Source organism: Halichoerus grypus, chromosome 11 (genome assembly GCF_964656455.1).
Source record: "Halichoerus grypus chromosome 11, mHalGry1.hap1.1, whole genome shotgun sequence".
NCBI classification, from domain to species: Eukaryota; Metazoa; Chordata; class Mammalia; order Carnivora; family Phocidae; genus Halichoerus; species Halichoerus grypus.
Window position 1 is genome coordinate 73,361,990 of NC_135722.1, and position 25,391 is coordinate 73,387,380.

At 45.4% G+C, this 25,391-nt stretch overlaps 1 pseudogene; it reads right to left on the minus strand.

Moving 5' to 3' along the window:
- Positions 1–16,894: 16,894 nt before the first annotated feature.
- LOC118548080 (elongation factor 1-alpha, oocyte form-like) lies at positions 16,895–18,755 on the minus strand (annotated as a pseudogene).
- Positions 18,756–25,391: the final 6,636 nt, after the last annotated feature.

The window sequence follows — 25,391 nt, forward strand, 5'->3', positions numbered from 1 at the left end:
GATTGTGTTGACCCTTTTTAAGTGTTTTCTTTTATTCGCCTTCAGTTAATCGCTCCTGTGGAACTTGGGCGGTCCTATCTTTGCGGGGGATGGTGGTTTCTCCAGAGACTTCCTACCTCCAGAAAGAGTTCTATTGGTTCTGGTGCACATGTGTTGGAATCCTAGGTAGCTTCTTACTGGGCACATACCCTGTAGTGATTTGCCCTGATGAGAATGAACACAGTCCTGGAGGCTTGGAAAAACAGGGGCCGTGGAGCCCCCCACCTCTGCAGAAATGTCCCCTAAACACCTCCCCACGCCTTCTAGGCAGTTTCTCCAGTACTGGGCTCCCCAAACAAAAACAAAAACAAAAACAAACAAACAAAAAATCCTAGAGTTCAGAACACAATTAGCACTTGAGTTTTCCTCCAGAAAGCTCTAGAAAATTTTCCATACCGAGCGAAAGTCAAAATATACACAGAATTTGGGGGTGGGGGACAAATTGATATTTTGAAGAGGAAGTGACCTTAGGAGAAGTTAGCTTGAGACCAGGAAGGACTCCAGAAGGGCACCCTCTCCTCTGGGGCCTGTTGGCAGATCAGCCCCGTCTGAGCCCCAGCAGCAACAAGGCCCCTCCCCTCCGCGGTCCATGGGACTGGAGTCGACCCTGCCCGCCTGCCTGCTCCTGCAGCTGAACTGCCTACCCCACCCTCACCAGGCCCCTGGAGCCGTTTGTAGAATGGGCCCTGGTTAGGCATTCAGTTTCTCCTCAGTGCGCTGGCAGAGCTAGGTGTCCTGTGATCCTCTGGTTACTAGTCCACCCCCACCAGGGGTAAATAACAACTGGATAAGAGAAAAGGAGCACCAATTTAGTGCATTAGGCCACTTCCATGGTATAAATACTCCTATCATGGCTGATTTCAACCTACTCAGGTAATGTAAAGGTGCTCACAAGTTCCTGAAAGTCTAGCCAACCATGGCTCTTGCAAGCCAGTCTGAGCCAATCCAGCATACCTCTGACCCTGCAACTAGACCATGAGCTACTTGAGAGCCAAGTCATGTCTTCATTGTCCTTGGTTCCCAAGTTCCCAGGGTAGTACCGGCCCTCTGCTGAATGTTCTTGATTGAAAATTTCATTGATGATGTCTCCCGCTAAATCCCCTGAACCTCATCAATCCTCCCTCATTTTGCTGAATTTGGTAACTGCAATGAGAAGGATTTCCAGAGAGGCGGGTGTTGCAAATGCTCCAAGTCTCCTGCCTTTTAACCCAATGGCACAGTGATAGGGTCATGAATTGAGCACCAGGAAAATATTCATGTCTGTGCCTTTCATGTGGCCGCCCTTAGGAGAAAGAGAATTTGTTTACGTCTCCATCCGTGCCTCAAAAATGACAGAGCAATACAGAGATGTCACTTAAGAAATAGCACTGGTCTGTTGGGGAAACAGGAAAAGAAAAAGGCTTTTCCTGTCTATCTTTATTCTCTGCTGGTTCTTTGAGGTAAAGGGGTCAGTTCCTAAGCTTGGACATAGGTCTCTGTGGAAAGGTCACTTCTTTTTCTGTGCCCAGGTCAGGAGTCCCCAGCACCACTACCAGTTTTGATGATCCCCTAGAACCCAGGACTCAGCACATAGTTGTACTCATGGCTATGAAATATTGCCAACCGGGAGCGCTCATTAGATACTCAGCATCCAGGGTTTTATTGGAGGCTGGTGTCACCTGCAGCCTCTGCCTGGGATGTACCAAAATTCCAGACTCCCAGAAGGAATGCAGGTGTTCGGCATAAATGATACCAAAGTGGTGAGAGCCCCTCCCAAAGTTCCAATTCCAGACACGAGCCAAGGGCCCACCTGATAAGAAGGGCTTTCAGAGGATAGCATCAGACCTGTCAGTCCCTGCAGAATCCCTCTGAAATTTCTTTTTTTCTTAATTTAATTTAATTTAATTTATTTATTTGAGAGAGAAAGAGTGAGAGAGAGAGAGCACAAGAGAAGGGAAGGTCAGAGGGAAAAGCAGACTCCCCACTGAGCAGGGAGCCCAATGCGGGACTCGATCCTGGGACTCCAGGATCATGACCTGAGCCGAAGGCAGTCGCTTAACCAACTGAGCCACCCAGGCGCCCCTGAAATTTCTACCAAATGGACACTCCTCTGTTTCTCCAAACTCATAGCAATTAATAATTTTCATTTTTCATGGGACCCTCCATGTGGTCTGCATGGTACTGTTCTTCAAATCTTTATCCAGCCTTCTCCTTGGACACAAAGGATTGAACCAACATAAATTCTGCCAACATAAATACTCCTATCATGGCTGATTTCAACCTACTCAGGTAATGTAAAGGTGCTCACAAGTTCCTGAAAGTCTAGCCAACCATGGCTCTTGCAAGCCAGTCTGAGCCAATCCAGCATACCTCTGACCCTGCAACTAGACCATGAGCTGGTGAATGCAAGCTGGTCATTAGAATGATGCTGTTCAACGATTTGAGCAAAAATTATCATCACCACTCACTAGCTTTGAATAACTGCTAGTTTGGATGCACAGCAGGGCAGTTTTCCCACCTACATCTTTATCTTAAAGCATTTTGGCCCATTTCTCAAAATTCTTCCATTTTTGTCTCCATTCTTTTTTTTTTTTTTTTAAGTAGGCTCCACTGGCAATATGGGGCTTGAACACTTGACCCTGAGATCAAGAGTCACATGCTCTGCTAAGCCAGCCAGGCATCCCTTGTGTCCGTTCTTTTATTTGTTAAATTCTAATGAATTTTTAGCCAATTGTGCCTATTTCATACTGTCTTAAATAAGAAGATTTGGAACAGGCTAAATACCTAACAATAAATAATAATTTGAATAAACTGGCACAAAAACTAAAACAGCCTACAAGCTAAGCAGGTACAAGTGGCTTAAAAATAGAAAATTCTAGAACATTTTTTTAGTGTTCCTTTAATCATTTGTACTGCCCTCCCTTCCTTCCTTCCTCCCTTCCTTCCTTGTTTTCTCTTACTCCAAACCAGTGCAAGTTCATTACAAACAAGAAAATGAAGACAGGGAAAAGAAGGTCATAAAGAATCCCTACATATGTCTCCAAAAACAATGGAAGTATTCTATCAGAGTATATTCTTTCAGGCCATTCTATGTAGATACCCATTAACATGTTTTTTAAAAGGGAAATCTTTATGAATAAACTTTTGGGAATTTTTTTAAAATATCACTCCAAGTAATAGATGACTACTTTCTCATGAAAATACAGAAACAATACAAAGGCATCCAAAGCAAGGCATGAAAGGTCCCTTCACTTCACAACTGACATTCCCATCTCTTCTACCTTCAAAATATCATTTCCTTAAATGTGTAGGGGGCATTTTTTTAGCCCCTTATAGGCTAATTATCCTCTATTGAGTGCCCTTTTGTGATCTTCCCTGATGATTTCTTTTTTATGTTTTCTGATTTGGCAACCCTCTGTTGGCCCATGGGATTCTACAAGATTAAGCACCTTTCCCGTCACCTTCTCAGGCTTCAGGAAATCCTGCACTGTTTGCCAAAATGCGCCCTTTCGTTTTATGCCCTTCCTGCCTGACACTGAATTCACAGTAAGTTTAGGGGACCCACAATCAGCTCGAGCCAGAGCAGCACAGATTTTAACTCTAGTGCCAAGCAGGAAGAGACATTAGAAGAGAGAATTTATAGTTCATTGGTGAATATATTCTTAGCATGAATACCTTTTCTTCCCCGCTCAACCTCCTCATGGTAAAAGATACAGATGATGAAGATTCCCTGTATATGTACAAATACATATATGTAGATGGGAGGAAGTGACATAATGGGATCCAATTGTCCCGAAACTTGCTATGTTTGCCTAACAATCTTAGACATCTTCCTCGTTACTGTTATGTTCTTAATGGCTGCATTGTTTTCCATACGATGGTCATTCCATAATTTATTTAATCATGACCTTATTGATGGACTGTTTTGCTGTTTGGATACTACAGATAATGCTCCCATGTACACCCTTGTTGCAATGTGCCCATGTGTTAGTATTTCTGAAGGATAGATTTCTGGAAGCAGAATTTTAAAGTCAAACAGTATGTCCCTTTTTAAGTCTGAGCATTTCTCCTATTTTAATTGCCTTCAAAATGGTTTCACCAAATGATAATCCTATCAGTAGTTACACATCGTATGTAGCAAACAATATAACTCACTCTCTCCACCAAGTCCATGGGGCTGGCTCCATGTTCCAGAAGCCATACTGCTGCTCTAGATTCTCTGGAGATCCTAGGTTGAAGACTGCTATGGCAGGTTGCCACCACCATGAGAACTGACCTTGTAAGTCTCTACTTCCATAGACACTGTCATGTGTGCTACTCATCTGCAGGGAAGGGCTCACAGAGGAGAACTAGACAACTGGCTGGTAGAACCACCAAGAACTCATTTCTCTGAGATACTAAATGTCCAGCTCTCAGGCCCTACATTTGGACAAGATTGTCCAGGAAAGATAGACGTTACCAAGAAAAACATAAGCAGGTTCTATAGAGATTGAATGCTGAGGGTCTTGTAACAACATGTCATGTCTGAACGATCATTATTCCACAACTGTTGAAATTTGTGTATCTTGAAACTTGAAATTGTTTACCTCTGTGCTGTAGAAAAACTCAAAGGAATCCTTCCATATGAGCTTTCATCAGTCGAAAACAAAGAAGGACCACTGAGGGGAACCGTAATGTATCGCTTTGGATGCTGTGGAGTTAGGGTCTACCTCCTTGCTCCTTAAATTGTGGTCCACAGGCCAGCAGCATCGATCTCACCAGAGAGTGTGCTAGAAATACAGAATCCCAGACCCACTGAGTCAGGATCACATATTAATAAGTTCTCTGGGCAATTCATATGCATGCACATTAATGTCTGAGAAGCGCAGCTGGATTCTTGACTTGGACTCTGATACATACTAGTCGTGTGAACTTGACTGAGTTACTTAAACACTCTGTACTTCAGTTGCATAATCTAGAAGATAGGTAGGTTACAAGAAAACAGTGCGGCAGTGCATGCAAAGAGCTTCGTACAGTGTCTGACAAATAGTAAGCACTCAAAGGGTAGCCACATAATTATTTTTCCTAATTTTCATCCAGGTTCCACTGTGCAGAAGGGGCTATAATCATTTCCAGGGGTCCCATCTCGCCTGGCTACTGGAGAAACAGTTCAGTTCATAATGATTAAAACTATTAATAAAAAGAAAAATCCTTTGAGTTCAAGCTCAGGTGTTCTCTGGAGTCATGCTTTCTGAGAACACTCTTCAGCGCATGATCAAACATCTTGTTTAAATAAATGTGTTTTGCACGGATAGGAGAGACGGGGCTTTGATGCGGCCGCCTATCAGTACCAAGGTTCATCATCCCTCTCGTCCTGGCATTTCCTAATGAAGCTGAGTCCCTGATCAATGCCAGGTCCTACTTCTTGAGGCACAGATTCTAAGGCTGTATCATTCCTGTGACCCAGAAAGAAATGGCATTTAACTGGGCCTCAAAGGAATTCAGTGATAGGTGACGAGATCTTGGTGTGCGGGAAGGCTAAGGGTGGGCATGCTTGTTCTAAATGGTAAGAAATTGACTCTGTGAAGAATGAGATTAAAATGACCAAAAGGGCAGCAACTTCAGGGACAAAAATGAAAGGCCATAATAAGATTTACCATGTAAATAATTCACCTAGCACAGGAAAAGGCTCAGGCTCTGAGCACAAAGGGACTTTTTCACATCCCAGAATATAATTAATTAAGAATTCAGGATACAAGGTAATTAGAGGAACCGTAACCTGGAGGCATGCTGCTGAATTATTCTGATCATTTTTAACAACGAGAAAATTTAATTTTCCCATCATGTGGCATAGATTTTAAATTTGGGTAATGTGAAGAGGAGTGTTCATACAGTGCAGTCAGCAAATTAAACTATTTCTTTTGATTTTGATTTTCCAGCAAAAATCAGGATCACGTGATTGAATCTAAAACATGGAAATGATTGTCAGAGCTGGAAGATACTTGAGAGAAAAATGTACAAATTCCAGTTGAGTCTTGCGTCTTAACACTAAGCTGCCCATGTTGCTCCTTTTGTAATTAGTGTGTGTGTGTGTGTGTGTGTGTGTGTGTGTGTGTGTGAATCTATTGCATTATTTCATGTTATGTTCTGGGGCAAGGGGGATGAATATATTATTCCTATACATAATGGAGGTGATGTCAAGCTACCAACAAATTACATTCACTTTCTTTGACAGGAAGAAACTGTCAACACTTTTTAGTCACCAATTAGTACTCATAGAGTTAAAAGTGAAGAGCTGAATTTACTTTTTGATGAACCCAGCCTTCATAGAAGATGTGCTGCAATCTATTGCTCTTGAATTATCCATTTTTCACATTATTTCAGGCATTCCTTATTTAAATATTTCCAAGTGCACTTGTGATGCTTTTTATTAATGCATCAATTATCCAATGTGCATTTTCAGGCTATTACAGTGATTTCCCAAATATCTATTGCCTCATTTTTTACCTATAAAGTCCCTACTTTAATTGTGCTATTAAGATTTCTGAAGGCCTCACCCAAAGCTTAGTTTTGGTTTCAGAGAGACTGGGTTTGACTCCCTCTCTTGTGGGTTCAATTGTGTTCCCTAAAAAGATATGTTAGAGTCCTAGCTTTGGGGTGCCTGGGTGGCGCAGTCAGTTCAGTGTCTGACTCTTGATTTCAACTCAGGTCATGATCTCATCGTCCTGGGATCAAGCCCTGCATCAGGCTCTGCGCTCAGTGGGGAGTCTGCTTGAGATTCTCTCTCTCCATCTTCCTCTGCCCCTCCCTGCCTGCTAGCTGCCCTCTCTCTAATAGATAAATAAATATTAAAAAAAAAAAGTCCTAGCCTTGGGAGCCTATGAAAGTGACCTTATTTGGAAATAGGGTCATTGCAGATATAAGCAGGTTAAAACAAAGTGACACTGGATTAGGGTGGCCCCTAATCCAAAATAACTATTGTCCTTATAAGAGGAAGAAGAAGACACACACACACACACACACACACACACACACACACACGAGGGAGAATGCCCTATGAAGGTGGAGACAGATTGAAGGGACGGGTCTCAGGCCAAGGAACCCCAGGGATTGTTGTAATCATCAGAAACTAGGAGAGAGGGTCAGGACAGATCTTCCCTCAGAAACTCCAGGAGAAACCAACCCTGCTGACACTTGGATTTTGAAAACTGGCTTTAACAAACCGAATCTACTTTACAGAGCTGGGTGGCTGTTGTGCGAGACGCCTCCAACAGGTGCAAATAGTCCTAAGTGTTGCTGCATGCTTCTTCTGGCATCAGTTCAAGGAGGCCTAGACGTACGAAGCCTAGTAGAGATAAACAACCCTGTCCTCCTCAGAAAAAAAAGCCTTCATCCATTTTTCCATTTTGACTGACACTTTTTGACTCACAAGCAACAAAAGCAATACTAAATAAGCTCTAAATAAGAGGGGATAATACTAAATAAGAGGAGACTTCACCATCCTTCTACCACCCTAGTGATTTCTGTTTTTATTTTCCATTTATTTTATTTTCCATTATTACTTTACAGGAATACAGTCATTCATTTGCATAATTTTTCACAGCTGTAATCACAGTATTGACATCATTTTTATATTCCAATCTTATTCTTTCACTCTGTGTATTTAGGTATTTTTCTTGCTTTTATAAGTCATCATATTTAAGTTGGAATGATTTGCTTTCTTTATATTTGAGGGCTGTGGATGCATTCAAGGCAGATGGAGCTTCTTCTAAGCTTGGAGAACTGATGGGGGAGAAGATGGGAATCCTTCACCTGCTGAGGCTGGCATCAAGGAAGAGCCCTTAGCCCCGGACATCCCCAGATGGTGGGCCTGTCCACCAGGAGAGGGGGGTCTTGTGTTAGAGAATGAAAGGCCTTGGAAGACTTGGAGGCCAGGGCCCGGTCCCCTGCTGGTCACAAGGAATGGGTGCTTTCCAAAACATCATGCCTTGTTCTCCAGAGGCAATCACTGTCCTATGAGGACTTTCTTGAAGCTGCTTTTGCTGAGAAAGCACAGCACAATCTTAGGTTTTCGGTTTATTGGGGGTGGCAGAAGGAAGTTATGGAGCTCCAAAACACCCCCTAAGTCACCCCTTGGTGTGCCCACCAATCACCTGTGTAGCCTCAGGGTCTGGCTGGAGGAACCACCCCTTTCCTGGGAGTGTCACTAGACCACAAACCCACATGCTCCTTCTATTAGTCAGGGTTATCCAGAGAAAACCAACAGAATGTGTATATATATATATATATATAGAGAGAGAGAGAGAGAGAGAGAGAGATTTATTTTAAGGAATTGGCTCATGTGGCTGTGGAGGTTTAGTGGATCCAAAGTCTTATGAGGTGGGGTAGGATAGGCCAGGAGTCTGGAGACTCAGGGAAGAGTTTCTGTTCAAGTCCAAATGCAGTGTGCTGGCAGAATTCCTTCTTGCTCTGGGGAGATCAGTCTTTGTTCTATTAAGGCCTTCAACTGGTTAGATGAGGCCCACCCATATTATGGAGGGCAATCTGTTTTACTCCAAGTCCACTGATTTAAATGTTAACCTCATCCAAAAACACCTTCAGAACATAATATTTGAGGAACACCTGGCTGTCTTAGTTGGTAGAGCATGCAACTCTTGATCTCGGGGTTGTGAGTTTGAGCCCCACAGTGGGTGTAGAGATTACTTAAAAATAAATTTTTTTAAAAAGAAAATAGTATTTGACTAAAATAATGTTTGACCAAATATATTTTTATTTTAATGGTAAAAGTAATCTATACATGTTTTAAATCAGAAGACAAAGAAGAAAGCTAAAATCTTTCCTATCCCCAACATATTTCCCAGATATATATTAATATATAATAATAATCCCAAATATAATAATTTGATGCATATCCTTCCAGCCTTTTTTCTATAATGAAATGTAAATGTGTGAAATTTGTAATACAAATATGGGATCCAACTGTACACATTCTTCTGAAACTTGCCTTTTCCATTTCATGGGAGTCCCTGGACATCTTCCCATAATCAGCACATTCTTTTAGCAGTTGCATACTATCTTGCTATATGGAAGCACCCTAATTTACTTAGTAGTCCTCTTATTGATGGATATTTTGCATTATTTGCAGTTTGGGACCATCACAAACAACAATGCAGTGTATATTGTTGAACATATCTTAGCAATCCTGTGCAAGCATATTGTACAATAAAGATCTAATAGTGAAAACATTATATCAAAGGATATACCCATTTGAGATATTGCTGGATATTGTCAAATTAATGGATGCTTAAGAAGTGCTCATTGAGTTGATTTGAAAAGACTCAGTTCTAAAGCAAAGAAGAAAAGGAAAGAGAAAAGGAAGGAGAAGGAAAGAAGAGAGATTAAGAAAGACAGTAGACAATGTTTTGATACCAATTGCATTTGGCTGAGCTGGTGCTGTAGACAATACATTGTATCCATGAGGTAAGCTCCGAGAAGACAGGGTTGTTTTGTCCTTGATACAACTCAGCTGAGCCTAATAAAAAGAAGATGCCAGATAGATAAATATTTGTTGGATAATGGTACAAAGAAAACCAAGACCCACTGAGTTTAAGGGAAATAAGATATGAAAAGTATATTGCATGTCTTAGGCACTCAGTACATGGTACCTGCTTTTGTAATAGCAGATACTAAATTATGCTGTCACTAAGTATCAGAATAGTGAGTAAACCCCAGTTTGCTGCCAGCAGAGCAAGTGACCTCCCATTGCTTCGTATGGGGTGTCCTTGGCTGACAGACATCATCCAGAAAAAGTGGGATTCAGCCTCTATGCTTGGATTGAAATTCACACAAGGACAGGGTCAAGTACCTGAGAACAGCACATTTTGGAGCAAGCCAGGCAAGGGATCCCAAAAGACTTGAGTGTGGCCTCGGGCTCCATTTTTGTTACTGAGGCTCTGGTTGCTAGCTTTATGTGGCATAGAGGGAAGAACACAAATGTTTTCTTCTGTACAATTTCCTCTTACAATGAACACACCAGTTTTCATCATGGTGTTAAAGGAAAGTGGCACAGACGCTGTGTAGGTTCTCCCACCCACCCTGTGGCTGCGGCAATTACACCATTTGGGATAATTGCCTTGTAATTGCTGCTGTGATTTAAAATCTAATGCTATCCTCCAATTGTTCTCATGTCTTTTCATGAATAATGCAATCGTCCCGGGAGCCCTCTGCCAGTTTCTCGTTTAGATTGGCCCTGTGTTTGAGTTATGCACCATTGTCTTACATACCATTTTCTCACAAAGCTAATGTGGCAGAGACAATACAGGGAATAATTAGGACTTGGCTAATTATGGGAAATGGGAATGTGAGTAAGGTATGAAGTTTTTCCTCTGAAAATATTTCCAACCCCCAGTTGGCCTATAGGTAAAAAGGAGGAAGGCGGATTTTTCTTGCAGGGTCTGAGTCTACCGCTTTCTCTGAATGCTGGACATGCTTGTTCTGTCTGATGGGGTAAGATCTTTCTTTTCAGAACAGAAGGCAAGCAGATTTTTCCAGGGGGTGACTTCTCTCAGTTGCATTGTGTTGTCATCATCAAATGCAAACAGCTCTGTAAACATGAGCTGGTGCCTCTCCTTACAAGGCCAAAATACCAATTGTTTAAATGAATGGGCAATGACAGCTTGGATTTCTGTTTCTGGAATCTGGCCCTTGGTTTAATAGAACCAGAAGAAATCGATTCTGTGTTCAGACAAATGACAATAGAGTCATTTTAGAATTTCAATTTAGCTTCTACCTAGGGAAGGGACCATCTCAGTCTGGTGGAGTCTTGATCATTTATTTCCATGTCAGTGACGTGATGCCCTCACTGCTAGGCCCTCTGAGCTCTAATGAAAGTGGCGGAGTACCCTGACCACCTAGCAGCAAATGGCAGTATCAGCTCACGTCCAGCCACTGACGGGTTTGCATTAGGGCCCAACTTAAGTTTCTGAGTCAGCTCAAAGCCTACATTTCTCATTTAGAGGAAAGGCATTCACACAGGCCCATTACGGCCCCCGCTGCCCTCATCACATCAAGGCCTGCCGTCTTGGCATTCCCCATCTGCATGCCTGCCATACTGTCCTCCTGTCTCCTGCTCCCATCTGGGCCTTTGCACATGCTTTTCTCTAGAGCTTTGTATTTCCAAGAAGTGTTTTTGACCCCTCAAGCTCTGTTGTTGCCCCCTTGCATTCTTCCATAGCCTCCTGAGTTAGCCATATCACAGATTTCTCACATGATATTATAGTGTTCTATTTACTTATCTTCCTTGCTAGACCCTGAGATCTGGGTGAGCAGGACTAACTGTTTCATCCAGCTCAACCACGTCTGTCATCATTGAACATCTGGTAAAAGACAAGAGGAATAAATAAACAGGTGACTCCCTGTCCTCCCGGCCTTAGTAGGTGAGGTAAGCAGGGATTCTGCAGGATCCAGAGCGACCAGCTACAGCCCAGGCTGCTGAGTGGCCAGGCCCAGTGAGCTCCCTGTGTCAGCCCAGAAGCAGCCCCCCTCAAGCACCCACAGACCTCCTAGTGAGTAGGACAGGAGTGGCAGAGCCTCCCCGAATGGGCCTGGGGAGATGGGCTTTCAGACTCCCAGACGGGCAGAGTCTGACGGAGAAACAGACTGAAATCTGGGAGCCAGGGTGCCTCGTGTGACTGAGACCTTGTGTCAGCTCTGCGGCGGGGGCTGCCGGGAACAGAGACAGGTGTGAGGTGCAGCCGGCGTCCACCTGAGAGGGTGATCTAGGGACAGCAAGGAAACTTCCCCGGCACAGATCTACCCCTAGAGGGAAAGCTGCTGCCAGCAAAGTGAGTCAGGATTTCCCCGGAAGTGGGTGGGGACGCTGAATCAGGCAGCATCACCTCCCAAGAGAGAGCGGGCCCAAGGACTTCACGGCGTGTTCTGCTGTGGTCTGTGGTCTGTAGGATAGTTTTAGTCTACACAATGGAAGGGGTTGTTTGATAGCTGAAGTCCCTTAATTGGGACGACGCCCTCTAGAGGTGGTTATTTAATGTCTGGAAGAGTACTCAGAAGCCCCCACAGGGGTGGAGGGGGTGTGGGTGGGGGGTGGGATGGCTGTCACCAGGAGCCTAGGGCCGGCCTCAACCCTATTTATCTCCAGTTAGCACCAGAGAGTTTGTCGTAAGGGATTTTAGTAAAGATTTCTCTGTGAAATGAGTCGAGCTGACGCCTGTAACGTATATGAGCTATTACCTAAGCACCTTCCTGGTTGAACAGGGGAGCCCAGAAGTCTCTACGCTTTGAAGTGGCAGCCAGGGCCTCAGGAATCCATCGTACGTGGAGTCATTTTCAGGGGATCCTGTCCCCCACTAGAAGCCTTGCCCACCACCAGATGCTATCATCTTCCCGCGTGCAAGCTGCTTGTCAGAGATTGCAAGGACAGAGTGCTGAGACTCCAAACCGCACAGGGGTCATGCCTGCTCTAGGCCTGCCAACGGAAGTATGTGGGGAAGAATTCCGCCTGAGGCTTGCCTCACTGTGCCCACCTGTCTCAGGGGTGGGCGCGGGGAGAGCTAACAAGGGGACGCCTGCCGCACCTGCCAACAAAGAACCTCCTCGTTGTGCCTCAGATCCCTTTGCAACATTGTGTTAAGGACTAAAGGAGGGGGCCCGAGACCAGCAGGAATATTTCTCAGGTCAAATGCCAGAGCTCTTACATACTGATCTGAACTGCTACAGCCAGGCTTAGGTGCAAAACCTCAGCTAATTCTGGCAGCTCTTGGCAGTGCGGCACAGAAATGTTCTCGGAGTTTCTAATGAGATGACATTCCCTCTCCTACCAGCCACGTTTCCTCCCACCCCGGTGAGGAATTACTGAGTAGAGAACACAACACTTGGGAGGGTTAATTATGATATTTTTAGTTTTCTTTCCAAATTGAATTTTTCAAATTGAATTTTTCAAGGCATTCTTAAGAAACTACCTTCAGAACCATGATTATTCTTGAGAATGAAGAGTAAATTGGCACTCACAGTCATTCACTGACTTCGACAAACATGTTGACGCTCATTCATTCACTCTTCAACAAATATTTATTGAGTACATATCAGGGACCCAGACACTGCAAAGTTACAACCTCAGTCCCCTGATCACTTTAAGCAAAGTGGTGGTTGCGATTTATAGAATTCTTAAGAAAGAGTTCTGAGGACAACAGCGACTAGTCATTTTGCAAGATCGCAGGAGGGGGTGGGGAATGACAGGCAGGCAGATCTGCGTTCTCTCCCCACCACAGCTTCGGAAGATGCCTGCCTCCCCAAGCCAGGCAGGGTGGCCTTTGATGACACTGACAGGCTTGAGGTGCTCCAGAGCTTGGTCCAGGTCCCGTGCTGACAACAGCTAGAACTTGACAGCTCCCCCAGCCTTGCAGACAAGTGAGTTTCTTGAGGCCCAATGTGGTGACAGCTCTGATATGCCATCCTGCTATTATTTCTAGGTTTGTGCAGGGTCTGGGGTTTCCCTGGATATTCACACTTGAGAGGAAGCCAACTCGACAGGCATGGACAGGCGATGTTATTGGTCAGGGAGAAGAGGCCACTGCACTCCTAGTCTAAATCTTGGACATCCAAGTCTCAGGAAAGAGACTTTAGCTCCCAACCTGGCTTCAGAAAGGACTGCACGGGAAGAAGTAAAACTTTCACTGTTTGCAGATGACACGATATATAGAAAACCCTCAAGACTCCACCAAACTACTGGAACTGATCAATGAATTCAGTAAGGTCACAGGATACAAAATCAGTACATAGAAATCCATTGCATCTCTATACACTAATAATGAAGCAGCAGAAAAATAAATCAACAATTCCATTTATAACTACAACAAAAATAATAAAATACTTCGGAATAAACTTAACCAAGGAGGTGAAACACCTGTACTCCAAGAACTATAAAACATTAATGAAAGAAATTGGATGACACAAACAAATGGAAAGATATTCCATGCTCATGGATTAGAAGAGCAAATGCTGTTAAAATGTCCATACTACCCAAAGCCATCTACAGATTTAATGCAATCCCTATCAAAGTACCAACAGCATCTTTCACAGAACTAGAACAAAGAAGAACAAAGAATCCTAAAATTTGCATGGAACAAAAGACCTGGAACAGCCAAAGCAATCTTGAAAAAGAACACTGGAGGTATCACAATCCCAGATTTTCAGATACACTACAAAAAAAACAGTATGGTACTGACACAAAAAGACACATAGAACAGAGCAGAATAGAAAGCCCAGAAATAAACCCATGCTTCTGTGGTCAATTAATCTTCCACAAAGGAAGCAAGAATATGCAAGAGGAAAAAGATAGTCTCCTCAACAAATGGTGTTGGGAAAACTGGACAGCAACATGCAGAAGAATAAAACTGAACCACTTTCTTATACTGTACACAAAAATAAACTCAAAATGGGTTAAAGACCTGAATGTGAGACCTAAAACCATAGAAGAGAGCATCGCAGTAACTTCTCTGACATTGACAGTAGCAACTTCTTTCTAGATATGTCTCCTGAGGCAAGGGAAACAAATGTAAAAATGAGCTATTGAGACTCAAAATAAGCTTCTGCACAGCAAAGGAAACAATCAACAAAACTAAAAGACAACCTACAGAATGGGAGAAGATATTTGCAAATGACATATCTGATAAAGAGTTAATATCCAAAATATGTAAAGAACTTATATAACTCAACACCAAAAAACAAATAATGCAATTAAAAAATGGGCAGAAGACACGAACAGACATTTATTCAAAGACAACCAGATGGCCAACAGACACATGAAAAGATGCTCAACATCACTCACCAGGGAAATGCAAATCAAAGCCACAATGAGATCACCTCACATCTGACAGAATGGCTAAAATAAAAAACTCAAGAAACAATTGTGGGTCAGGATGGAAGTAGGAACACTTGTGCACTGTTGGTGGGAATGCAAACTGGTGCAGCCCCTGTGGAAAAACAGTATGGACATTTCTCAAAAAAATTAAAAAATAGAACTACCATATAATCCAGTAATTCCAGTACTGGATATTTACCCAGAGAAGATACCTGCACCCCTATGTTTATTGCAGCATTATTTATAATAGCCAAACTATGGAAGCAGCCCAAGTGTCCATCAATTGATGAATGGATAAAGATGTGGCATATATACATACACACTTATACACAATGGAATATTATTTAGCCATAAAAAATAATGAAATCTTGCCACATGCAACAACATGGATGGATCTAGAGTTTAATGCTAAGTGAAGTAAGTCCATCAGAGAAGGTAAACATCATATGATTTCACTCATATGTGGAATTTAAGAAACAAAACAAACCAAGAGACAAACCAAGAAACAGATTCTAAACTATAGAGAACAAACTGATGGTTACCAGAGGGGAAGGGGGTGAGGAATGGGGGAAATAGCTGAAGGGGATTAATAGTAATTTACTGTGATGACCACTGAGTAATGTATACAAGTGTTGAATCACATTGTACACCTAAAATATAGCACAGTATATTAACTATACTGGAATTAAAATAGGACTCCACAGTACTCTCAAGCCTTGACACATTTTAAGTGTAAGACTAATGGTTTTTCCAATAGAGAATTGATTGCAGTCACGTAGTTGATTACTTCCCTCCAGCAGGCAAGGTCCATATATTTGTCCTAGCTCCTCCCAGTAGACGCTTATGGGCAAGGGATTCTGCTTCCATGTTTTAAGGACTCCTCTGATTACTTGAGCCTCTCCCTTCTCTCCACAATAGCATCTTAGTTGGCAATCCACCCCCACCTCTCACAGAAGCTCTACCATTCCAACTCCTCAGGCCCCAAACCCAGATATCAGCTTTGACTTCTACATACCTCTCATACAGTCTTTAGAAATGCCATGTTTGTAAAGATTTTTGGAACTTCTACAAAATATTCAGAACTTCTCACCACTTAACTACCCCCCTGGTCCAAGTCACCACCTTGCTTGGATTGTTGGAATAGCCTCTACTGCATTGTGTCTTTCATGGTCTCCTCCCCACCTCTACCATTCTCTTGGCTCACTTTATGCATTTACCACTTGATGTTTGCCTGTATCTCTAACAAGGTTGAGTCCATGGGGTGAGAAGAGCATCCAACATGTGCTAAGTGCTCGTATTTCATAAATGGACAAGGAACACATCACCAGCAGACCTTGGGGACCTGACTCCCAGTGTATGTTGAATGAGCATATAATTTAGCTTAGGGTCCATGAGGTGTTTTCCTGTTCCACGTAAAAGTTAGGGAACAAAGGCCGCAGTTCTATCTGTTCACTCCTCACCCTCCAGGCATATTATTAATCAGACCTAGACTACCATGCTGGGCAATAGTTTGAGCCCAAGCTTCCAAGTGAGCTGCTTGGAGTTCCCACCCCACTCTTGGCTGAGTGATCTTGACCTGTACTGTCCTATCAGGGTCTGGGTAATAGAGCACCTAGCAGCATGAGCCACACAGTCATGTTGGGGGACGAACCCACTGGCACTACTGAGATCCTGTCCTACGCCATTGTAGGTGTACTTATCATGTCCCAGAACAGTTCAGCTTCCCCAGAGGAAGGACAGGCTGGAAGTGACTAAAGTTTAAGGGAAATGAGAAAGGATGGGATAGAGCCGTGGCTGAGAATGAGGTAGGAGACCCTGAATCATCTTCACAGCTCAGGGCATAAATGCTTTGAAGCCAATGGGCCTTAAATTATAGTTCATTAGCATACCTAGAGGTTCCCTGTTCACCTCTTTGGAAGAAATAAGTAACCAGGACAGCGACGTTAGTTTATTAATCTTATTCAGTAAATACATAAAATTTTATTTTTCTAGTGGAAGATTGCGGTAGAAACTGCATGCTTACTTCTTGCTGGCCTTTACCGCTGACTTGATGACCTTGCCGGCCCTAGGTGACTTCTTATCCACCGCCTTAATAACTCCCACGGCCACTGTTTGTCTCATGTCCCGCACAGCAAAGCCGCCTAGAAGAGGGAGAAAGGAGGTTTCTGGCAAGTGGTACAGAAGGAAATGCTCCTTAGCCCGTGCTTCGCCCAAAGGAGCTAATGCTTTCTTCCTGTGACTCAGTAGCTACCCCTGGCTCACCTAGAGGTGGGTACTCTGAGAAGGTCTCTACACACATGGCCTTGCCGGGGACCATCTGCACAATGGCTGTGTCACCGGACTTCAGGGCCTTGGGGTTGTCCTCTAGCTTCTTGCCTGAGCGCTGGTCCATCTTTTCCCTCAGCTCAGTGAACTTGCAGGCGATGTGAGCTGTATGGCAGTCCAGCACGGGGCTATAGCCAGCGTGGATCTGCCCGGGGTGATTTAAGACAATCACCTGTGCTAGAAAGCTGGCAGCCTCCATGGGGGGTGGGGGGTCGTTCTTGGCTGTCTCCCATCACGAATCCACAGCGAATGTCCTTTATGGACACGTTCTTCACATTGAAGCCCACGTTGTCACCGGGCAGGGCCTCGTGATGCATCTCCACAGACTTGACCTCTGTGGTAAGGGTCATGGGGGCAAAGGTACCACCATCCCAGGCTTCAGGAAGCCTGTCGCCACACCGCCCACAGGCACAGTGCCAATGCCTGTTGGAGAGAAGTCAGAGTTGTTCCCCCCTCCCCCCAGAACTGACTTCTCGGGAGGTCCCTTGGTTCTGCATTTAAGGACAAAGGGCCACCTACAGAACCGGTATGAAGCACCGAATGGATCGGGAGCTATCTAATAAACGACCTATTGCATAAGTTGGAAATGCTGGGTGCTTTTGCACTTTGAATCCTAGCTCAGAAGCTGTGGATTCCAAGTCAGGATTCGAACCCTGGCCGTCACACACCAGAGCTCCTTCCTAACTTTTCCTCATTCCGGAGTGAACAGTCTCCCCTCCCCTCCCCCCCCCACCCCCAGCCCTGTCACCTCCAATCTTGTACACATCCTGCACAGGGAGCCTCTCAGGGGCTTGTTGATTGGGCGAGCTGGCGGAGGATGGCATCCAGACCTTCCAGCAGAGTCACCCCGGTGGCGTTTTCCTCCTTGCACTCCACCTTCCAGCCCATGAACCAGGGCATCTGCCGGGATGCAGAGCACAGGTGAGTCTGGGGCACGGCTCATGGCGTGCCCCCTCCAGGACCCAGGGCACCCGCCCACCCGGCCCGCACTCGTTGCTGCTGGGCTCCCGCATGTTGTTGCCATGTCAGCCCAAGATGGGCACGAAGGCCACGTAGGCCGGGTTGTAGCCGATCTTGATGTAGGCGCTCACTTCCTTGGTGATCTCCTGGAAGCGCGCGGCGCTGTGGGCGGGCTCGGTGGAGTCCATCTTGTTGACCGCCACGATGAGCGGCTTCACGCCCAGCGTGTGGGCCAGCAGCGTGTGCTCGCGGGTCTGCCCGTTCTTGGAGATGCCGACTTCGAACTCGCCCACGCTGCCCGCCACCAGGAGCACGGCGCAGTCGGCCTGCGGGCGGGACGAGCGGCTGGGCCGAGGCCCTCCAGCCGGCCAGCGCTTGGAGCAGACCCAGATCCCCTGGTAAAGCTGAGGAGCCCGCCCCGGAAACTTACAAAGACCGCCCACGGGGACTCACGGAGGCCCCACCGCCCCGCCCCACCGGTCCTGCCTCCCAGTGAAACTCTCCTCTAGTCCCACAAATGAGCTTCTAGTCCTTCCTGGAGCCCAAGGAGGCCCCTGGGGGCAGACTGCTTTACCTGGGATGTGCCAGTGATCATGTTCTTGATGAAGTCCCTGTGGCCTGGGACATCGATGGTACAGTATTTGCCAGTCTCAAACTTCCACAGGGAGATGTCGATGGTGATGCCATGCTCTCTCTCCGGCTTCAGCTTGTCCAGCACCCAGGCATATTTGAAGGAGCCCTTGCCCACCTGGGGAGGGGCTGAGGGGTAGAGTGCACGGATGGCAAGTAGACAAATTATAGCCAACTTCAGGGGACTTTGACCTGCAGCGTGCACCCTGCTTTCTGCACTCTGCAACTAGACCCACCCCGAAACGGGATGGACCCCAACCCCTGCCACTCCTAGCCGCAGTGGGTGCCTTACCTCAGTTGCCTCCTTCTCGAACTTCAATTGTTCTCTTATTGATACCCCCACACTTGTAGATGAGGTGCCTGGTGGTGGTAGACTTGCTGGAGTCCACATGGCCGATGACAATATTGATATGGGTCTTCTCTTTGCCCCTGGCTGAAGCTTCACAAGTCACTGCTGGACAGACAGTGGGAGTGGGTGAGGCCAAAGCATTCCAAGCCTGCCTCCTTCCTTTATTTCCCTCCAACACTGCTTGGGTAGAGCACCCCTTTCCACCTCAGTGCCTAGCCCAGAGTCCAGGACATGGCAGGCATAAGCTGACAAGTAACACTGACCCACCTAGGCTCACACACTGAGACTGGTGGGTATTCTGCAAAAATGGGGAAAGGGAAGATTTCAATGTGGGTATGCTCACTGTCTTAAGACCTGGTGGATATTTCCAAGCAATCCTAGGATTGCTCATCCTTCCTCCTAGGTGGGCCTTCCCCAGAATACCAAGTCTCAGCCAATCTCTACCCTTCCAATCCCCCCTCCCTCTGGCTCACTTCTAGTGCAAGAGACCCTGATGCTCCGTAGTTTGCAGCCAGTCCCCTTAAAGCCTCACCTTAAAGAAAAAGAGGCAAGCTTTATCCAAGGACCAGCGAGAACTACAGCAGCTATTAAGACAGAGAACTTCTTGCCTCTTGCTTTTATAAAGCTAGCTCTGGACCCTCCTTCTGGTTCCCACCAAATCTGAAACCAGAGCTAACTGGTTAGAAAATGCCACTCCCTAACCCCAGGCCCAATTTGGGAGACTTCTATCTTGATTGATTGGGTGTTTGGATGAAGAGAGGGTGGGTGAGGCTCACTAATCCTTTTTTAAATAGACTTGCTGGACGTGTGGAGTGGGAGGAGGGAGGGACTGGATATGAAAAAAAAGAAAATATAGAATACATATGCATAGTACCAGACTTTGTGCAGGTGCTCCCTCAAGACTAAGGTGCAGAGTGGTCACGACCATTCATTCATTCATTCATTCAGCATTTATTGAGGAGTATAGCACCCAACACTGTGCAGGAGGATGAGGACCCCCAAATTAGGAAGCAGTCATGGCCTCTCTTTTGAGAAGTTCTCGGGCCCCTGGAGAATGGCAATCCCTTCTGGGTCTCCTCCAAGTCCAGAATCACTTAAAGAGAGAGCTGCTTGGATTGAGTTGAGACTGGCTGTGGCTATTTGGAGGCTTCTCTGAGGCCAAGTATGCCCTCATCCTTCCCCTGGGAAGTCCTTGGCAGAGATCAGTCACACACAGTAAATGCTCACTCCTTTCTCCAGCCCCTTGCCTCAGCTCCTGCTTGGGCCCAGGAGGACAGGAGGCCTATGGGGAGTCTGGACTTCCAGGGTTCCTGGTCCCACTGAAGCCCACCTCCCTGAGTACTGCCCACTTCTCATTTTTTAAGTCACCATTTTCCACCTTTCCTCCTAAAGAACCAAGCAACTAGAATGTCAGAGAAGTGAGGTCCCTAGGAAATATCGAAATCTTCCCTTTCCCCATTTTGCAGAAGCATCTAAGGTCTAAAGTGATAAAATGCTTCTTCAAAGATTCATCAACTCCTTGTTCAGCACTCTCAGTATATTTTCCTCATCCATTCACCTTCTAGAAGAAAAGAAGCAGAGCTTTAGAGCCCATTTATCCATTCCACTAACATCTAGGAGTAACCACTGCTTGGCTTTGCCCCGAGAGCTACAGATGCAAATATGAATGATACGTCCCCTGTCTTTGAGCGTTTGAGGGGCTCACACTCTGGTAAGGGAGACAGACCATGAGAAGCTCTTTTGATGTAAAGATACAGGACAAGGAGTGCCGTCAGTGGGGCTGGCTGGTTTAGGAGAGTTCCAGGCATGTGGGGAGGTGAGGACTGCTTCATAGAGGAGAGACTTTATCGGGTTTTAGACAGTGAGTGTGTCGGAGCCCATGGCAGGGGTTGGGGTGGGAGGGGAGAGTAGTGGGGAGGGTGACTCGCCAAGCAGAGGAATCCGCTGAGCACAGGTGCCTAGAGGGCAGGGAATGGATTGGAGAAAATGGTAGCTAAAGAGATGAAGAGGGAATGATCATTATGCATTAACTCCTCAGCATTTAATTTTCCTAAACTGTAAATCTAATTATGTAATCCCCCTGCTTAAATCTCTTGATTACTCTTTATTGCCCTTAGGGGGAAAATTACCCGTTCATTACATGAGACTGAGACTGAAGGCAGGGGGCCCCTTAGGAGGCTAATGCAGGAGTCCTGGAGGGAGGTGGTGGGGCCCTAGCCATGCCAAGCAGTGGATGTGCATTTGATGTAAGTGGAAAGGGGATCAGAAGGGAGGGAGGGAGACCAGGAATGCTCCTGGGAGCACTTGCCATCAGGATGGGGAGCACAACATGGTCGGTGTCTTTTCCCTCCTCCCAGAGTTAGGCTCACACCCTCGAAGCAGCTCCCGGAGGACTGTGCCATGAGCTCTAAGGAGTTGGAGTCTAGGCCGCTCCCTGACGCGGCAGCCCGTGCACAGGTGCGACAGAAGTGATCCCTCCCTACGTGAAATTCCCCAGCTTTAACGGGAAACCGTAATGACGTCTCATTTCAGCCTCCTCGCAGTAGCACAGAGGCAAATTCAACATATAAGACAAGTCCACTTCAGAGTCAGGCCTGAGTCTAAATCCTGCCTCCCCGACTCATATGAGCTATGTGAACTAGCTTTTCTGACTTCAGTTTCCTTATCTTTAAAGTGGGGAACATACCTACCTCCTGCTTCTTGAGAGGATTACGTGAGATCATCTTGCAGAGTGCCTGGCTCACAGCAAGTGATAAATGATGGGTACTTACTAGCGTCCTGTCTTCCTCTCCCTCTCTTGGGTGGCCAGACTCCTTGGACTGAGAGGGGAAGCACTCCTATATAGACAAAATGATTTGCCCAAAGTCACAGAATACATTAATGAAGAAACAGGATGATACCTCTCAGTCTCTGGGCTTCCAGGCTTCTGAGCCAGACTGTCTCCTCATTAAGAATTATTGTTACCCTTCTTCCATTTGAACCACTTACATAGTATCTCTGTGGTGTTGGCTGACTCAGAAGTGGAGGAATAATTAGAATTAAGAGGTTTTCTGACTTTAAAATAAGCTGAAGGGTAAGTGTTCCTGATAGAATGACTTTTCCTGCCTCGTGTAATTGGCCGTTGCTAGGGGAACTATCCCCCTTATTTACAAATTTGAAGGGACCCGGCAATTCATTATCAGTTTATTGGAAATAGTATTTACAATTCATTAGCACAAAGTCATCAGAGTTTCTGGAATGGGATGGTTACAAATTAGAATTGAATCTATAGTGACTATCATGCAGGCTTCAGATGGGATGAAATAAAATCACTTAGATTGACAAGCACAATGCAGTGAGGAGCTGCTGAGATAAATGAAGTTCTATGGTCAAGATGTGCTTGCTGGTCAACTGCATAAACACAGAGAGAGGTGACTTTGGGGAACACCACGCCGAAGGGGTGAATTCCTAAAGGACTAGAAGATGTCTCCAATTTCGGCATGTGAAGTAAATACATTTATCAAGTAATTTATCTATCTAGATAACTATTAACCAAATCCCCTTGGTCTCTATAGCTAGTGAGCAGAGGTATAGCTATCAGATTGCCCTACTTTGGGCGCCTGGGTGGCTCAGTGGGTTGAGTGTCTGCCTTTGGCTCTGGTCATGATCCCGGAGTCCTGGGATCGATTCCCACGTCAGGCTCTCTGCTCAGTGCAGAGCCTGCTTCTCCCTCTCCCTCTGCCTAATGCTCCCCCTGCTTGTGCTCTCTCTCTCTCTCTGTCAAATAAATAAATAAAATCTTAAAAACAAAAACAAAAAAGATTCCTCTACTTTGTCCAAATTTCTAGACACAGAATGCATTGCAAATACAGACCAAGTCTGCACGTGGCACCAGTATATTGACAAATGAAATGAACCAGAGTTAGCGATGGGGAGCTTTGAAGATAAAAGTTTAACACCTAATACCGACAAGTCAGAAGAACCACCAGCCGTTTGGTTTTGGTGGGCCACGGAATTAGATCTAATTTGAACGAAATGGATTCACTGCATCATAGATCTATCTTCTGTGTCCCTGGTAGGTATAAAGCCATTCTCTTTGGGGGAAGTTTTAGTGAGATTATGGGTGTCTTCTATGAGGGGTTAACTTGAGGCAGATACGGGGAAGACTCCTGTTCTGATTCCTTCTACTGACCGGGCTCCTGGTATTCTAATTTATAAAATGGAATTTTCCCAACTTCACAATTGTTTTGACTTAGTTCAGCCGAGTTTTCAAGTGTGTGAACAGGTAGATAAAGCCAACTTGTTCCCAGGGTCTGATCATCTGAACAAAGAGATATCTAGTTTTTAGACCTGCAGAAATAGGAAATCAAATCCTAACTAGGAAGGAGTTACTTCTTTGCAATGAATATTTATAAAATGCCTTTTCTGTGGCGGCCTTGAAATAGGAGATGGACCTTGATTATCTGCTCCCACTGAGTCAACAGGCTCGGTCCCCACCATACCCGGGAGCTGAAGTCAAAGCCCTAGAGGAAACAAAGCACTCAATGTTGTAGTGACTCTAATTTGGTGATCTTTCTGCTCAAATAACTCTTGCTCAGGTCTGGAACAAAGGAAGAGGGTCTTTCCTTTATGTCCCAGAGCTTGACAGCTTCAGGGGAACATGGCAGTATGGGAAGTTCTGGCCAAGCCCCAGTAAAGTAGAAAGCTTTTCCTGTGAACTATCCAAGCATCATTCATTAAACAAAAATTTCTTGAGCACTTTGTGCTATTGAACTCCCACCCCAGTGCTGTGGATGGGTATTTTTGCCGAACCTTCCTTTTACAGATGGTTCAGAGAAGTAAAACAAATTGTCCAAACCACATAACTAGTATGTAGATGGGAGTGTGGGGGTGTGGGGGTATGACTTTTAAACCAACATGTGCTCCCTCTTAACAACCCCATCCGGGACACACTGCCTCTTTAGAAGTCCCCTAGGCATTATTCTAGTACAGCAGCTCCATCTTAGTTGTGGAAACTGAGGCTCAGGGCAAGGGTAATTCAATCTGATTTGAGACCATAAACATTTATGTGCCAGGCACCGAGCAAGGAGGATCCATGCTTCTAGAAAATCCCAGGCCAGCGAAGGTGATGCACTCGCACCCATACTCCATATGTTCTTGCGGTACAGAGGTCTGTCCATGGGAAGGGGTAGCACAAGCCTTCAGGGGACCCTGCCTAGTCACTTAACCACAGGTGCCTCAACTGAGCCAGAATCCATCCAACAAAGGGAGCCCCTGGTAATACTTACATGATTATTTTCCTCCTCTGGTGCTCTAGAGTTAACATCTCTTTCTGCCAAGACTGCAGTTAGTTTTAAGGCTCCCAATCTCTATTCACATTGGATCACAGGCCAGATAGGAGTATAAATCCAAAAGTGAGTGGATTTTTGAACTTCAGCCCAGAGGCAGGGCAGGGCCCAGGATAAAACTGTCAAGACTGCCCCTCCTCCAGCTGCAGAGTCCGCTCAGAGAAGCATCTGTCAGGGGAAGACCTGGGGCAAAGGACAGCCCCCTTTCCTCTGCGTTTCAACCGGACAGAGAAGGAAGTAGGATGAGGCGAGGGTGGTAGTGGGTGGTGGTAAGAAGAGGATGCTAAGGACACAGTTAAAGTTAAATGTCCCAGGGGTTTTCCTTTTGAAAACAGCAAGTGTCTGGAAGTCAGGAGAGGGAAGTCAGCATAGAATTGCCCATTCATTCATTCATTCATTCATGCATGTAGCAATGGGAAAATACATATTTCCAGTTCTACCTTTTTTCACTGTAAAGCATATGATATGGGGAAAATCAGTTTGTAGATATCTCATATTTTTCTGCACCCTTCCCTCCTTTGATTCTAGAAATTTCAGTTCAGTTTCTGCCTTTCATTTATCACTGTGTGACTTTCCATACGCCACTGATACTCTGAATCGCGGGCTCTTCACCTGTAGAACAGGACTGATAACTGTTCCTGCCCCGTCCCTCTACCAGTCCTTAGTAGAATCAGATAAGGGGTCGGAAGTGAATCCATGGGCTCCATGAGGGACCCACAGAGCAACTATAATCAAAGTGAGTAGAGACCGAGAGCTTTGAAATTAACTCTGCTGTGCTGGCAAGAATAGACATTACACCCAGAGCACTGGAGGAGAAAAGTGATTATGTAAATAGGACCAGGGACTTCCTTTATTTGATGGATGCTCAGGGATCATGACAGACTTAGCCATGGCTGTTTCCAAGTCGCCATTCACAGTGATTTGT